Here is a 9,051-nt window from a genome sequence, read left to right on the forward strand (position 1 = left end):
TGTCTGTTCACTTGTGATAGTTGTAAATTTTCAAGTGTTGTATGTTTTCTCCAAACATTTCAATTTGTCTCCAATTTCCCAAGACAAATTGTGTATGATCATTCCCAGGTTTCTCCCAGTTTGAACTTTTTTCTTGTCCCTAATTTTTGAAGGATATCTCTGTGTGATTTTTCTAGGTTTTTACACTAATTTCAACTCTATATTAATAATTTATTATCGATTTTTTCTTGCGATTGATATTCAACTAATCAAGTAGGTAGACCTATATCTGTCAAAATACATTTTTTGACAAAACAGCATTATTTTCTCTTCACCACCTTTTTTGAGAATTCTATGCAGCATGAAATGCGTCATCATTGGAGAATATAACAACAATAAAAATTTAGAAATATCAGGAAAAAGGTGAGAATATTATTTTCTTGCTATATATTTCATAGATTTAATTGTATATTTGATAGATTGGAGTCTTGATAATATTTCGTAGAATATAAGATGAAGTCTCGATTTCAAGAATAACATTATAGAACTCTTAGGCTGGCCACTAACGGTAGGACATGCTTGGTAAACATGTGTGTACATGCATTTTTATCATGCTCACAAACATGTTCATCATGAATGTTTTGTCATCAGCAAGGTTCTTGCTATGGACTTGACTATTGCATAATAAACATTTTTGATAGTAGCTGGCCGAGTTTGTGAATATTTTTTTTTATTTTCAGCTGTTTGATGTAAGATGTGTTTATCCCAGTGAAGTTATTAAGTTTCATCAATTATGGCCCCTAAAATAATATTCTATATATTGTTAGAAGCTCTATTGAAAAACAATTGAATGGCTCCCAGGAAAAACGTTACGAGCGCCATTTCTCAAATTTTACAGGAACTAAAAAAAACGTTTCAATGTTGATTTTTTGGATATTTTGAAAATATTTTTTCACAGAATGTATATTATAGGTCCTGTGAACACAAGATGTATGTGGTGGTTTTCAATAAATAGTTTGTAATCTATTAATTTCGGCATTTTAATTATAATTATAGTGAAAAAACGTTGCTTGTGTATAGTTGATATGGATAACTAATGTTTTTCCATTGAAACTATGCACAAAAGAGTACTGGCGTTTGAAACGTTTTTCCATAAATAAAGTTTCAAGGTGGGATGCAAATCAAAGAAACATGTTTCATGGAACCTATTTTATGAAATGTGAAACTTTAGATCAAATCCATCGGTTGCAAGCAGCTAAGTTTCACGTTTCATGAAATTGCTCTCATTAATATGAAAACGTGTAATCTTTGATTTTGATTACTTAGGAACAAAACTCTCAAAATGAAAATAACACCTTTTTTATGAAACATTTCATTTTAATTAGTAATTCACACAAAATACACAATGTCTTCTTGAAAAATATTATTACTGTATTTGTCTTTGACTAATAATATTGTTTATTTATTTTGGGATTTAAACAGTGTGAAAATGAACATAACAGTGTTCCTTTCACATGTTGTTTACTCACTTGGAAGCTCTAGATAAAACTGCCTGTGTTCTTCAGGCATTAATGGCAACACATCCAGCAAATCATCTTTTTTGCCTCTTGTTATTGGTAACGGACCCTGATAGAGCTTTGGGAACTGAAGGGGGTCAATCACATTATATATAATGATGAGAGTTGAGGTGGACGACGACCTCTTGGTGCTTTCAAGATGACATCAGTTTTCCATGACTCTAAAAGATAATGGGTTTTCCTCAAATGAATTTGACTTGGATCATCTGCTCAATCTGTAGCCATCTTCCTTGGCTTACTTTGATAAGTTTTGAATTTTTATTCAGTTGCTTTTCAGCTGAAGACAAATCAATAAAATCGTCGTGTTGCATAGCCATGACATGGAAAGGGTTTGAAGGACGGGAATTTTCAATCATGGTCATCACATGTTGAGGCACATGAAGAGTTGCTGTTTTTTTGCTCCTTTCAATAAGGGCAAAATCCCTGTCACACGAGAGAAAACTGTGACCAGACATTAAAAACTTTTGGTTAACTTCAGTAAAATACTTTGAACAAACAAGGTAATGATAGAGAGGAAGCATACGCCAGTTGTTGTTTTGGCCAATGCACCTATCTGACCATACTGTGAGTGTGCATTGTTGATGAGGCTCTAGCTTCTCAAAAGTTCCAGTAATATACTTGAGGATGCAGGAGCTTATTTCTGCTGAACCACGTTTGGCTACTGTTTCATGCCAAAAAGCCATTGTCACTTCATTACTACCCATATTGTGAATAGCAAAGTTATAGTTTGAATATTGTCTTTGATAAAAAATATTCGAATGTGTAAGGTTGTGAATGTGTAAATAAAACCTGCTGGAGTTCCACACACAAAACAATGATGCTGTCATTCTTTGTGGCACTTTCTACGTCCTCGTTCAAAGTTTTGTAGGCTTTTTCCACTTTCAAATGATGCAGCTTTGTTTCTGTCATAATTCGATTTCTATTAAACATGTAAATATTGGTAAAAAATGGAAGATCAATGTTGAATGTTGGAAGAAAAAAGTTAAAAAGTGTCGGAGGAATAGTGGGAAAGAGTATTCCAACAACAAAAACCAGAGAAAAACCTCAGAAAAGGCCTTCTACCGAGGTAAGTGGAAAAACGTTTCTTGTCCTTTTAGGTTAGAATAACAAGGCTTCATTGTTTGTTGCATTCAACAGCCACATTCCATTATTTGTTATTCAAACAAATAATATGTGTTGTATACATATTTATGCTAAAATGATGAATATTACTTACTCTTGTAAATACTTTTTACTTGTTAAGTTGAATGGAAACTTCAAGAGAGAAAACTTATCAGTTGCAATATTGTGAAGTCGAAAAGTGAACATCTCAAGAGTTGTGCTCTGTTTAAAAAATTGCACTGGATAAAAATTAACTGGATATCTTTCAAAGCTGAATTTGTAACTGATGCTCATTTCTTGTTGATTCAGTTATCTGAAAACAAGAGAACACCATTTGAAGTGAATTTTGTGAGTTCTATTCAATATTTATTGATTTTTTGATAAAGTGTTGATTTGTTGATAAAGTGTTGATTTGTTATTGAATTTTATTGTTGTTGAACACAACATCACCAACAAGACAACATCACCAACAAGACAAAATCACCAACAAGAAAGACAACATCACCAACAAGAAAGACAACATCACCAACAAGGAAGACAACATCACCAACAAGAACACAACATCACCAACAAGGAAGACAACATCACCAACTAGACAACATCACCAACAAGACAACATCACCAACAAGGAACACAACATCACCAACAAAAAAGACAACATCACCAACATGACAACATCACCAACAAGGAAGACAACATCACCAACAAGAAACACAACATCACCAACAAGACAGCCAACATCACCAACAAGACAACATCACCAACAAGAGAACATCACCAATAAGAAACACAACATCACCAACAAGGAACACAACATCACCAACAAGACAACATCACCAACAAGAAAGACAACATCACCAACAAGACAGACAACATCACCAACAAGACATCACCAACAAGACAGACAACATCACCAACAAGAAACACAACATCACCAACAAGACAACATCATCAACAAGGCAGACAACATCACCAACAAGACAGACAACATCACCAACAAGGCAGACAACATCACCAACAAGACAGACAACATCACCAACAAGAAACACAACATCACCAACAAGGCAGACAACATCACCAACAAGGCAGACAACATCACCAACACAGTGTGTTGGTTACTTTATAGTTACCAAATGACAAGTGCATGCTCTTCTACAATATGACTCGATTTTGGCGCACAATTTAGACAGTCAGACATCTGCCTCTGCCGTCTGAATTCAGAAAGTTGGCTTGGTCTTCAGTTTCGGTAAAAATTAATTTCTGATCTCCTTGTGAGGCAAGGGGTGGGCAACGATGTTTGTTGGTGATGTTGTGTCATGTCTCGGTGAAGTGTAGTTAGTGTGTTGGTTACCTTGTAGTAACTGAATGACAAGTGCATGCTCTTCTACAATCTGACTCAATTTTAGCGCACAATTTAGACAGTCAGACATCTGCCTCTGCCGTCTGAATTCAGAAAGTTGGCTTGTTCTTCAGTTTTGGTGAAAATTTATTTCTAATCTCCTTGTGAGGCAAGGGGTGGCCAGCGATGTTTGTTGGTGATTTTGTGTCATGTCACACAACATCACCAACAAGACAGACAACATCACCAACACAGTGTGTTGGTTACTTTATAGTTACCAAATGACAAGTGCATGCTCTTCTACAATCTGACTCGATTTTGGCACACAATTTAGACAGTGAGACATCTGCCTCTGCCGTCTGAATTCTGAAAGTTGGCTTGATCTTCAGTTTCAGTGAAAATCTATTTCTGATCTCCTTGTGAGGCAAGGGGTGGGCAACGATGTTTGTTGGTGATGTTGTGTCATGTCTCGGTGAAGTGTAGTTAGTGTGTTGGTTACCTTGTAGTTACTGAATGACAAGTGCATGCTCTTCTACAACCTGACTCAATTTTAGCGCACAATTTAGACAGTCAGACATCTGCCTCTGCCGTCTGAATTCTGAAAGTTGGCTTGATCTTCAGTTTCAGTGAAAATCTATTTCTGATCTCCTTGTGAGGCAAGGGGTGGCCAGCGATGTTTGTTGGTGATTTTGTGTCATGTCACACAACATCACCAACAAGACAGACAACATCACCACAAGACAGACAACATCACCAACAAGACAACATCACCAACAAGGCAGACAACATCACCAACAAGACACATCACCAACAAGAACACAACATCACCAACAAGACAACATCACCAACAAGACAGACAACATCACCAACAAGAAACACAACATCACCAACAAGACAACATCACCAACAAGACAACATCACCAACAAGAACACAACATCACCAACACAGTGTGTTGGTTACTTTATAGTTACCAAATGACAAGTGCATGCTCTTCTACAATCTGACTCGATTTTGGCACACAATTTAGACAGTGAGACATCTGCCTCTGCCGTCTGAATTCTGAAAGTTGGCTTGATCTTCAGTTTCAGTGAAAATTTATTTCTGATCTCCTTGTGAGGCAAGGGGTGGCCAGCGATGTTTGTTGGTGATTTTGTGTCATGTCACACAACATCACCAACAAGACAGACAACATCACCAACAAGACAACATCACCAACAAGGCAGACAACATCACCAACAAGACAACATCACCAACAAGACAACATCACCAACACAGTGTGTTGGTTACTTTATAGTTACCAATGACAAGTGCATGCTCTTCTACAATATGACTCGATTTTGGCGCACAATTTAGACAGTCAGACATCTGCCTCTGCCGTCTGAATTCTGAAAGTTGGCTTGATCTTCAGTTTCAGTGAAAATCTATTTCTGATCTCCTTGTGAGGCAAGGGGTGGGCAACGATGTTTGTTGGTGATGTTGTGTCATGTCTCGGTGAAGTGTAGTTAGTGTGTTGGTTACCTTGTAGTAACTGAATGACAAGTGCATGCTCTTCTACAATCTGACTCGATTTTAGCGCACAATTTAGACAGTCAGACATCTGTCTCTGCCGTCTGAATTCTGAAAGTTGGCTTGATCTTCAGTTTCAGTGAAAATTTATTTCTGATCACCTTGTGAGGCAAGGGGTGGCCAGCGATGTTTGTTGGTGATTTTGTGTCATGTCACACAACATCACCAACAAGACAGACAACATCACCAACAAGACAACATCACCAACAAGACAACATCACCAACAAGGCAGACAACATCACCAACAAGACAACATCACCAACAAGAAACACAACATCACCAACAAGACAACATCACCAACAAGGCAGACAACATCACCAACAAGACAACATCACCAACAAGACAACATCACCAACAAGACAACATCACCAACACAGTGTGTTGGTTACTTTATAGTTACCAAATGACAAGTGCATGCTCTTCTACAATCTGACTCGATTTTGGCACACAATTTAGACAGTGAGACATCTGCCTCTGCCGTCTGAATTCTGAAAGTTGGCTTGATCTTCAGTTTCAGTGAAAATTTATTTCTGATCTCCTTGTGAGGCAAGGGGTGGCCAGCGATGTTTGTTGGTGATTTTGTGTCATGTCACACAACATCACCAACAAGACAGACAACATCACCAACAAGGCAGACAACATCACCAACAAGACAGACAACATCACCAACAAGAAACACAACATCACCAACAAGACAACATCACCAACACAGTGAGTTGGTTACTTCATAGTGATCAAGTGACAAGTGCATGCTCTTCTACAATATGACTCGATTTTGGCGCACAATTTAGACAGTCAGACATCTGCCTCTGCCGTCTGAATTCAGAAAGTTGGCTTGGTCTTCAGTTTCGGTAAAAATTAATTTCTGATCTCCTTGTGAGGCAAGGGGTGGGCAACGATGTTTGTTGGTGATGTTGTGTCATGTCTCGGTGAAGTGTAGTTAGTGTGTTGGTTACCTTGTAGTAACTGAATGACAAGTGCATGCTCTTCTACAATCTGACTCAATTTTAGCGCACAATTTAGACAGTCAGACATCTGCCTCTGCCGTCTGAATTCAGAAAGTTGGCTTGTTCTTCAGTTTTGGTGAAAATTTATTTCTGATCTCCTTGTGAGGCAAGGGGTGGCCAGCGATGTTTGTTGGTGATTTTGTGTCATGTCACACAACATCACCAACAAGACACAACATCACCAACAAGGCAGACAACATCACCAACAAGAAACACAACATCACCAACACAGTGTGTTGGTTACTTTATAGTTACCAAATGACAAGTGCATGCTCTTCTACAATATGACTCGATTTTGGCGCACAATTTAGACAGTCAGACATCTGCCTCTGCCGTCTGAATTCAGAAAGTTGGCTTGGTCTCCAGTTTCGGTAAAAATTTATTTCTGATCTCCTTGTGAGGCAAGGGGTGGCCAGCGATGTTTGTTGGTGATTTTGTGTCATGTCACACAACATCACCAACACAGTGTGTTGGTTACTTTATAGTTACCAAATGACAAGTGCATGCTCTTCTACAACCTGACTCAATTTTAGCGCACAATTTAGACAGTCAGACATCTGCCTCTGCCGTCTGAATTCAGAAAGTTGGCTTGGTCTTCAGTTTCGGTAAAAATTAATTTCTGATCTCCTTGTGAGGCAAGGGGTGGGCAACGATGTTTGTTGGTGATGTTGTGTCATGTCTCGGTGAAGTGTAGTTAGTGTGTTGGTTACCTTGTAGTTACTGAATGACAAGTGCATGCTCTTCTACAATATGACTCGATTTTGGCACACAATTTAGACAGTGAGACATCTGCCTCTGCCGTCTGAATTCAGAAAGTTGGCTTGTTCTTCAGTTTTGGTGAAAATTTATTTCTGATCTCCTTGTGAGGCAAGGGGTGGCCAGCGATGTTTGTTGGTGATTTTGTGTCATGTCACACAACATCACCAACAAGACAACATCACCAACACAGTGTGTTGGTTACTTTATAGTTACCAAATGACAAGTGCATGCTCTTCTACAACCTGACTCAATTTTAGCGCACAATTTAGACAGCCAGACATCTGCCTCTGCCGTCTGAATTCTGAAAGTTGGCTTGATCTTCAGTTTCAGTGAAAATCTATTTCTGATCTCCTTGTGAGGCAAGGGGTGGGCAACGATGTTTGTTGGTGATTTTGTGTCATGTCACACAACATCACCAACAAGACAACATCACCAACAAGACAACATCACCAACACAGTGTGTTGGTTACTTTATAGTTACCAAATGACAAGTGCATGCTCTTCTACAATCTGACTCGATTTTGGCACACAATTTAGACAGTGAGACATCTGCCTCTGCCGTCTGAATTCTGAAAGTTGGCTTGTTCTTCAGTTTCGGTAAAAATTAATTTCTGATCTCCTTGTGAGGCAAGGGGTGGGCGACGATGTTTGTTGGTGATGTTGTGTCATGTCACACAACATCACCAACAAGACAACATCACCAACACAGTGTGTTGGTTACTTTATAGTGACCAAGTGAGAAGTGCATGCTCTTCTACAATAAGACTCGATTTTGGCGCACAATTTAGACAGCCAGACATCTGCCTCTGCCGTCTGAATTCTGAAAGTTGGCTTGATCTTCAGTTTCAGTGAAAATCTATTTCTGATCTCCTTGTGAGGCAAGGGGTGGGCAACGATGTTTGTTGGTGATGTTGTGTCATGTCACACAACATCACCAACAAGAAACACAACATCACCAACACAGTGTGTTGGTTACTTTATAGCTACCAAATGACAAGTGCATGCTCTTCTACAATAAGACTCGATTTTGGCGCACAATTTAGACAGCCAGACATCTGCCTCTGCCGTCTGAATTCAGAAAGTTGGCTTGGTCTTCAGTTTCGGTAAAAATTAATTTCTGATCTCCTTGTGAGGCAAGGGGTGGCCAGCGATGTTTGTTGGTGATGTTGTGTCATGTCTCGGTGAAGTGTAGTTAGTGTGTTGGTTACCTTGTAGTTACTGAATGACAAGTGCATGCTCTTCTACAATATGACTCGATTTTGGCGCACAATTTAGACAGTCAGACATCTGCCTCTGCCGTCTGAATTCAGAAAGTTGGCTTGTTCTTCAGTTTCGGTAAAAATTTATTTCTGATCTCCTTGTGAGGCAAGGGGTGGGCGACGATGTTTGTTGGTGATTTTGTGTCATGTCACACAACATCACCAACACAGTGTGTTGGTTACTTTATAGTTACCAAATGACAAGTGCATGCTCTTCTACAATCTGACTCAATTTTAGCGCACAATTTAGACAGTCAGACATCTGCCTCTGCCGTCTGAATTCAGAAAGTTGGCTTGGTCTCCAGTTTCGGTAAAAATTTATTTCTGATCTCCTTGTGAGGCAAGGGGTGGGCAACGATGTTTGTTGGTGATGTTGTGTCATGTCTCGGTGAAGTGTAGTTAGTGTGTTGGTTACCTTGTAGTTACTGAATGACAAGTGCATGCTCTTCTACAATATGACTCG

The sequence above is a fragment of the Nilaparvata lugens genome, chromosome 10, assembly GCF_014356525.2.
Source record: "Nilaparvata lugens isolate BPH chromosome 10, ASM1435652v1, whole genome shotgun sequence".
Classification (NCBI taxonomy): Eukaryota; Metazoa; Arthropoda; class Insecta; order Hemiptera; family Delphacidae; genus Nilaparvata; species Nilaparvata lugens.